An 8936-nucleotide genomic window follows, 5' to 3' on the forward strand; every position below is an offset into this window, starting at 1 on the left:
TTTACCAATGAAATGGCATGTCAGATTTTGGAAGGTAGAACGTTGGAAACGATATATCCATCCTGTGGAATTTAGTATGTGGGCAATTGGACGTGGCTATCAAAGAGATCTGAATAGAAGTCGTGGATAATCTTCTCCATTGCCCTTCTGGAAGATGTGATAGATCCATTAGGACATCGGAGGGCAGTCACCTTGGTCTTGTAGTTGGCATAAGACAGGTGGGCATTGTGAACACTTTTCCTGGTTTCTGCCACATTGGCCAGCACTGCTGCTCTACTCTCTTTGAGGTCTTCCTTTATCGCTTCTCTGCACTGCTTTGTGAGCTCAAATGTTAGCTTGTGTTTGCCTGAGGCTCGTACCAAGTCACGTTGCCGAATGAGTTCAAGACTTTCTGAACACAGGTTTCTTTTTTGTGGTTTTCTCTCTCTCAGCGTTCCTCACACAATGATGGAGGTGCAGAACCAGCCAATCATATTCATCATCCATGTTGTCAATGACAGCATCTTCCCATGTTGCCTCAATAGTGCCAAAGAGTTCCCAGTTGGTGGTCATTCTGGGAGTTCTCTTCTTAAACTTTGCAGCTCCTTCTCCCCACTCCATGAAGTAGAATTTTGCATGAAGGAGATGATGGTCCGATCCTGCTTGGAATTTTGGGATAATAGCAACATCTGTCAGGAAAAACCTTCAATTGAATATGATGTGGTCAATTTCATTGTGGAACTGTCCACCAGGAGACTCCCATGTCCAATGTTTAGTTTAGGCCTTCTGGAACTCTTAGTGACCATGGATGGTTTTGATCGACATGATGAACTCACCCTGTTCATTCCATTCTAGGCCTTGGGTCCCAACATAGAGTTCTTTGGGCGATCTTCTCGGTCCTATCTTCGCATTAAAATCACCAACAATGATCTTGTAGAAGGTGTGGTCTTCTTTGTAGAACTTTTTCAGCTCCATGTAGAATTTCTCAATTTCTTCTGCATCATAGTTGGATGTTGGTGTGTAGATGACGAAGATAGAAACTGCGGGCAGTGAGCCATATCTATTCAAGCTTACGCATCCGATTTGGGATGTTAGGCATTTGAAAGAATCAATGTTCATGGCCAAGTTTGTGTTGATGAGGACACTGACATCACCAACATCACCAATGCCTCTTCTGTTGCATGTTCCAAGGAACAGTTCTTCTCCAGTGTCAAAAGTCCACTACCTCCACTACCCAGATGCCGCCATGCTCCAGGCTGCTTTCTGGATGCTTGGCAGAGTCTCAGACATGAGAGAAGCCCTACAGAAACAGGCTCATCGATACTGCGTGACACATCAGGCAACAACCAGGATTTATGGCCTCACAACACATCATGAGACACTTAATACCCATCTTCCAGGATTACCACACCATATTTGATGGGGTTCAAATATGGTGTGAACCATGGTAACAACAATAAGGGCGACTAGAGGCCACCCTAAAAGCCTCCATCCCTCTAGGAGATCCTGGCAAGCTACCAAGAATATTCCGCCCACACGGCAGAGCCTGACAAGCTACCCATAATGTATTCGATATGGTAAAAACAGTAAAAGCAATGGGCCTCATTCCCCTGACCCTGAAAGAGCCCCCAATATGTCAGCATTAAGAATGATGAGCAGGGAGAGGTTGATAAAATCTCAGGGTCTAAGTAGGCTGCCAAAATGAAGAAGGACTAAAATGACTGTCTGTACTTTCAACGCACGTATGGTGACATTGGAAGCATCCATCGAGGACCCGATGGTTCAAGCACAAAGATCAAGTAAGACATCATTTGTCTGACAGAGACAAGAAGGCATCAACCATATCATGTCACTTTTGACAATGGAAAGAGTTCTATAGCAAATACAAATAAAAACCTAAGTCATGCTTTAACTATTCTTCCCTTCTACTAGTATATGTAAAATAATTATGTATCTTTTAATTAATAACCTAAAGTTATCGCAAAATATGAAGTAAATTTTCTCCTATGAACTTGGAGCTTTTTACAGAATATCATTAAACCCCTGTTAGCTTTTAACCTTTGAAAGGGGCAAAGTAAAGTGTTTGGTAATGGATTAAAAGTTTTTGGTAATGGATTCCTCTATCTCCAACCTCCTATTTGTTCTCATTTAAGAGTCCTACATACATGTTCTTAGGAGTAGAGCAGACTGAAAATTTAGTATAGAGTAACAAAATTCTATAATTCACACTTATGGTAGAATATTACAAAACTCCTTTTGGTAAATTATCACACACTATGCTAATTCATATTTTGTTGAGTTCTGCCCCATGCATCATTCCTTGAATAGTGACAAAGATAAAGAGGATGGTGTATGGGGTTAAATGGGAGGGAGATAGAGAGAGATAGAGACATACACACCTGAGAAATTATTTTATCAAACACACCCGGTGTATGGTTTTAGTTCTGTTCATAGTTATGTAGCTCCCTCTATTCAAAGTAACAGAGTGATTATTATTTGATCCTGATAACAGCATGACTACTATATTCACTGTCACTGTCCCTGTCCTCCCGTTGTTCATCGATTTGCTCGAGTGGGTGCCAGTAATGACTCCATTCATTCATGTCATGTTCTAGTGTAGCCCACTGGCATCTGCTCACTCCAGGAACACAAAGAACATCAAACCGTTCATTCAGGGTCTTGACGAAGAAGTCCGACCATCTTGTAGGTGGGTGACCAGGCATTCTTTAGACGTCCCATAGAATCTAGTCAGTAATGGTACTGCCCAGAGCCGCAGACAGGTGTGTGTGTGTGTGTGTGTGTGTCAGCATGCCAAATAAATAAATAAACAAATAAATAAAAGAGAAGAAAATCTAAAGAAAAATTTTTTTAAAGTTCTTTATTTTCATAAGTAATAAATGTATTTAGCTACCATATATTAATACTCTTAAATACTTTAAATCTATCACTGTAAATGACATGAATTTCAACTTATCAAAACAAATATGTTTACCATCATTGCTGGTGTTCTATTGACTGGCAAGAGAAACCAATACACAGTTCCAATTAAGGCAGCATGCTCTAAGTTAATTTTACATTGAGGAAAAGAAAAGAATCATATTTTCCAAAATTACTGGACACTGTCTCTGAACTGACAATTAAGGGAGATCCAGCATATCAGTGTGGGTTAGTGGAAGTTATGTGGATAGTTGTGTTTTAGCAAAGGTCTATTTTAAAGGGGTCCATGAACTCTTCTTGTGATTGGTTCCAGATAGCATGGTTGGAAAAACAACATATATAACAATAAGAGTAGTTCCCAAATGTTAATGGTGCCTGAGCTGCCTGTAGGCCTGGGACAAATCCCGGTAGCTGTGTATTTGTTTCAGAAGGGTAGCACTGTAGCACTGTCCTCCCATTGTTCACTGATTTGCTCAGCAGGCATCAATAATGTCTCCATTGTGAGACTTGCTGTTACTGTTTTTGGCATACTGAATATGCCACGGGAAGCTTGCCAGGCTCTGCCGTGTGGGCAGGATACTCTAGGTAGCTTTCCAGGCTCTACGAGAGGGACAGAGAAATCAAACTTGGGTCAGCCGCATGCAAGGCAAATGCTCTACTGGCTGTGCTATTGCTCCAGCCCTTCAAAAGGGTAAACAATAGGAATTGAGCATTTATTTCACTGATGCTTCCTAGGTGGTACTGACACTTTTAAGGATGCTTTTACTTGAGAAGGACATACTTAAGCTATGGTGATGTTGAAGTTTTTAATTTTGAGTGGATTTCTCAACTGTGGAGATTAGAGGTAAGTTCTATAGAAATAAAAAGTGTGAGGGTGTAGATGGATTGGTATAAATATAAAATAAACATAAACAATAATGATTTGGATATTGTATTTGTAGATAAAAAAACAGTGAAAGAATCTTTTCAAATCAGGAATCAAAGTTTGGATTTTATTAGGAGAGCTCTTGGTGAGTTTGAAATACATGGAAATTCTATTAGCTCTTTTATTCTCTTCCATAATGTGAAACAGGAACGACAGAGGTTTTTTTTTGTTTTGTTCTGTTTTGTTTTGCTTTTTGAGTCACACCTGGAGATGCTCAGAGGTTATTCCTGACTCATGCACTCAGGAATTACCCCTGGCGGTGCTCGAGGGACCATATGGGATGCTGGGAATCAAACCCAGGTTGGTCGTGTGCAAAGCAACTGCCCTACCCCCGTGCTATCGCTCCAGCCCCAGGAATGACAGTTTTAAAAATATAAATTAAACATGTGTAAATAATATATTGATAAAAAATTATACGTTTCCTAGGACTGCCATAATAACTTACCATAAAGTGGGTGAGTTTGTATAATGTAAATTTATTCTCTCACAATCAAGAAGGCAAAAAATGTGAAATATGCTCACATTTCCTCTTAGATTTGTAGGAAAAATTTCTTTCACACACATCTAGAACATGGAAACATTCCAAATACCCCAGGGAAGAAGAATGTACAAAGAAGTTGTGGTCTGTATACACAATGGAATACTATACAGTAATTAGAAAAGGTGAATCAGGCAGTTTGTCATAGTCTGAGTGGAATTAGAGGGTTTGTTTCTATTTTATTTTATTTTATTTTTATTAGTGAATCATCGTGAGGTACAGTTACAGACTACAAACTTTCATGCTCGTGTTTCAGTCATACAATAATAGAGTACCCATCCAACCTCTGTTGACAATTGAAGATCAGGGACGCTGCCTTGCCTCATTTGCCAAGGTGTCAAAAATCAGATGGGTCGGACACATAATTCTATTTGGAGATGACTACTGGACTAGAGTTGTTACCAACTGGATTCCATGGAATGCCAAAAGAACACCTAGTCGCCCACCTACGAGATGGTCAGACTTCTTCGTGAAGACCCTAAATGAACGATTTGATGCTCTTCATGTTCCTGGAGCGAGCAAATGCCTTTGGGCTACACTATCATGCAACAGGGACAAATGGAGACATTACTGGGCGACCGCTGGAGCAAATCGATTAACAACTGGATGACAAGTGACAAGTGAAGACATATATAAAATATATTTACACAAAAATCACTTTTCTATAAATCATCAATCGAATTATCTAAATAAGACATTCAGAGATTAATTATATTTACAATATCACTAGGAGAAGAAACTAGGCACAAATTGGGGTCAGAAGCAGTAGCATAGGTGATAGGGTTCCCAAGGAGTGAGGTAGGAAACCAGAAAGGAAACAAACATGTAGAAGCACTATCTCCATGTTGGACAGTAGATGCCTGGAACCCATTTCATTTCATACAAAGTTCCTTTGAAAATGGTAATAATTAAAACAGCGTGGAACTGGAACAAAGGCAGAGCCACAGACCAATGGAACAGGGTGGAATATCCCTACACACAACCCCAAATATATGAACATCTAATCTTTGATAAGGGAGCAAGAAATGTGAAGTGGAGCAAGGAAAGCTTCTTTAACAAATGGTGCTGGCATAACTGGACAACCATATGCAAAAAATGGGCTTAGACCTCGATTTAACACCATGAACAAAAGTCAGATCAAAATGGATTAAAGACCTCAACATCAGACAAGAATCCATAAGGTACATTGAAGATAAAGTCGGCAAAACCTTCCATGATATTGAGGCTAACAGTATCTTCAAAGATGACATGCGACTGACCAACCAAGTGGAAATAGAGATAAACAAATGGGACTATATTAAACAAGAAGCTGCACCGCAAAAGACACAGTGACCAAAATACAAAGACAATCTAAAAAATGGGAAAGGATATTCACCCAATACCCAGCCAATAAGGGGTTGATATCAAGGATATACAAAGCACTGGTTGAACTCCACAAGAAGAAAACATCCAACCCCATTAAAAACTGGGGTGATGAAATGAACAGAAACTTTTTCAAAGATGAAATCCGAATGACTAAAAGGCACATGAAAAAATGCTCTACATCACTAATCATCGGGGAGATGCAGATCAAAATAACAATGAGATATCATCTCACACCACAGAGACTGGCCCACATCCAAAAGAACAAAAGCAACTGGTGTTGGCACAGATGTGGAGAGGAAGTAGACTCTACTTCACTGCTGGTGGGAATACCGACTGGTTCAGCCCTTTTGGAAAACAACATGGACGATTCTCAAAAAAATCAGAAATTGAGCTCCCATTTGACCCAGCAATACCATTCCTGGGAATATATCCTGGAGAGGCAAAAAAGTATAGCCGAAATGACATCTGCACTTCTATGTTCATTGCTGCACTGTTCACAATAGCCAAAATCTGGAAAAAACCTGAGTGCCCGAGAACAAATGATTGGTTAAAGAAACTTTGGTACATCTACACAATGGAATACTATGAAGCTGTTAGAAAAGATGAACTCATGAAATTTGCAATCAAGTGGTTCTACATGGAAAGTATCATGCTAAGTGAAATAAGTCAGAAAGAGAGGGACAGACATAGAAAGACTGCACTCATTTGTGGAATATAAAGTAACAAAATGGGAGACAAACACCCAAAGAATAGTTGAGATAAGGTCTGCTCCACAGCTTGGAAGCCAGCAGCACATGCTGGGGGAAAAGGCAGCTCAGATAGAGAAGGGAACACCAAGTAAAAAGTGTTTGGAGGATTTGCTCAGGATGCAAGATGCGTGCTGGAAGTAGACTATAGACCAAACACAATGGCCACTAAATACCTCTATTGCAAACCACAACACCCTAAAGGAAAGAGAGAGCAAAAGGGAATGCCCTGACACAGAGGTGGGGCATGGTAGGGGGGAATGGGGTGGGGAAGTGGGAAGGCTACTGGATTCATTGGTGCTGGAGAATGGGCACTGGTGGAGGGATTAATTAATTAATTAATTAGAAAAAAAGAGAGCTTTCAAGAGTAACTTGCTCCAGAAGAACGTTTTTTCTCCCTTGGATCTTTTTAACAAAATCTAATAACAAAATAAAGAATTTGGACTGATTATTGATTCAACATATACTCAGTGCTATTATAAACCAGAGTCCGGTCTGGTCCTCCCGTTGTTCATCGATTTGCTGGAGCGGGCCCAGTAACTTGTTGTTACTGTGTTTGGCATATCGAATATGTCACAGGTAGTTTGCCAGGCTCTGCCGTGCAGGTGAGATACTCTCAGTAGCTTGCTGGGCTCTCCAAGAGGGGTGGAAGAATCGAACTCGGGTCGGCCATGTTGGCTGCTTGTAAGGCAAACGCCCTACCGCTGTGCTATCGCTCCAGCCCATAAACCAGAGTATTTGCCAGAAACTATTCCTTACTTGAAAATTTTTACAATGGGGCATCAGGTGCCTGATGATAAAACTGGTGCCTGATGATAAAACTATTTCAAAATTCAAATGTGCTGTTAATGGGTTTTTGAATGAAAATAAGAAAATGACAAACTTATCTGTGTTCACTGTACCCATGGTCTAAACAGAACTGGCTACCTCATCTGCAGATATTTGATTGATATAGAAGGCATGAGGCCAGATGATGCAATTGAATTATTCAATAGGTGCCAGGGACATTGCTTAGAAAGCCAAAACTACATTGCAGACTCTCAGAATGGTCCTATCAGAAAGAATAGGGATTCAGTGTATCCAGATCGAACTTGGCACATATAGCAGAATCAGTTCATACCATGCATAAGTCTCCTAAGCAAAAGCCCATGTATAACTCACATCAGGCTTGTGGTTACTCAATACCTACTCCATATTTCCACAACAACACCCAAAATTTACAGGAGTCAGCAGGAAAATTTCCACAGAATCAGAAGGTTTACTAAAGAAACTATATTCCTCCTCCTGGGTCCCCCGGAGAAGACTATTCACAAAGGAGATACTCTTGGAATATAAAGTCTCATGTTGGTCAAGCAAACCAGAATACAAGGTGGCACCATAAAGATTACTATGGACAGTCCTACCCAAATTACTGTGAATGGACTTAGTGACAAAACTGACACCAGAAACTCTCTGCAGACAGAATAGGCCTAAAGACAGCTGATTTTTATAAGATCAGGTCAAATGAAGTTTATAATTTAATTGTTCCCTTAAGTGGTCAAACTGAGAAAACAATATACTGATTTTTTTTATAAAATTGTATTGATCTTCATGGTGTTTCACTAATAAAATTTTTTAAAAAATTATATTGATCTTTATTGGTTACTTACAGTATTGGCAGTAGTGAAGGAAATTGTCATTCCAGTTTAAATTTTTAAAGGAAAATATTTTAAAACTGACATAATAAAAAATATCCCTTGTTAATAATTTAAAAAATGGAAACAGTAGCACAGCAGGTAGAGTGCTTGCTTTGCACATGGTTGACCCAAGTTAGGTCCCCTGAAAATACATTTGGTCCCCAAGAAACCTCAGAAGTGATCCCTAAGCAGAAAAAAATAGTAAGTCCTGAGCACAGCCTGGTGTGGTCCCCAAGCCAAACAAAAACAAAATAAAACAAAAACAACAAAAACACCAAAAAAGACAAATTTAACTCAGAGAGAGTAAACTTCAACACAGAAAATGACAAAATCCCTGTTAAGTATAATTAAATACATGCATACAATGAAAAAGACATCCATTGTTCGTGCAATAGGAAGCATAGTAATCCTTTAACTTTTAATTTAGGAATCATGTTATACAATGCTGTTAATACTAGTTTTGTTTAATTAATTGATTAACTTATTTTGGGTTTGGGGGCCACACCTAGTGATTCTTAGAAGTAACTCCTGGCTCTGCACTCAGAAATTACTCCTGGAAGTGCTGGGGGACCACATGGGATGTTGGGGATGGAACCTGGTGGTTGCATGAAAGGCAAGTTTCCTACCCACTGTACTGTCTCTCCAGTCCCATTGTTAATATTAATTTTAGAAGATGCAGTTTTCAACTCCAAATCACCACCAATCTCACACCAATGTCCCAAGTTTCTCTACCACTTCCCTCTAGCTGGTAGCCTAAGCAAACTCACTGC

The 8936-nt window shown here is 39.7% G+C and overlaps 1 pseudogene; it reads left to right on the plus strand.

Moving 5' to 3' along the window:
• Window positions 1–1723: 1723 nt before the first annotated feature.
• On the plus strand, window positions 1724–7959 carry LOC130022632 (RNA/RNP complex-1-interacting phosphatase-like; annotated as a pseudogene).
• Window positions 7960–8936: the final 977 nt, after the last annotated feature.

Source organism: Sorex fumeus, unplaced genomic scaffold (genome assembly GCF_029834395.1).
Source record: "Sorex fumeus unplaced genomic scaffold, SorFum_2.1 ptg000020l, whole genome shotgun sequence".
In the NCBI taxonomy this organism is placed as follows: domain Eukaryota; kingdom Metazoa; phylum Chordata; class Mammalia; order Eulipotyphla; family Soricidae; genus Sorex; species Sorex fumeus.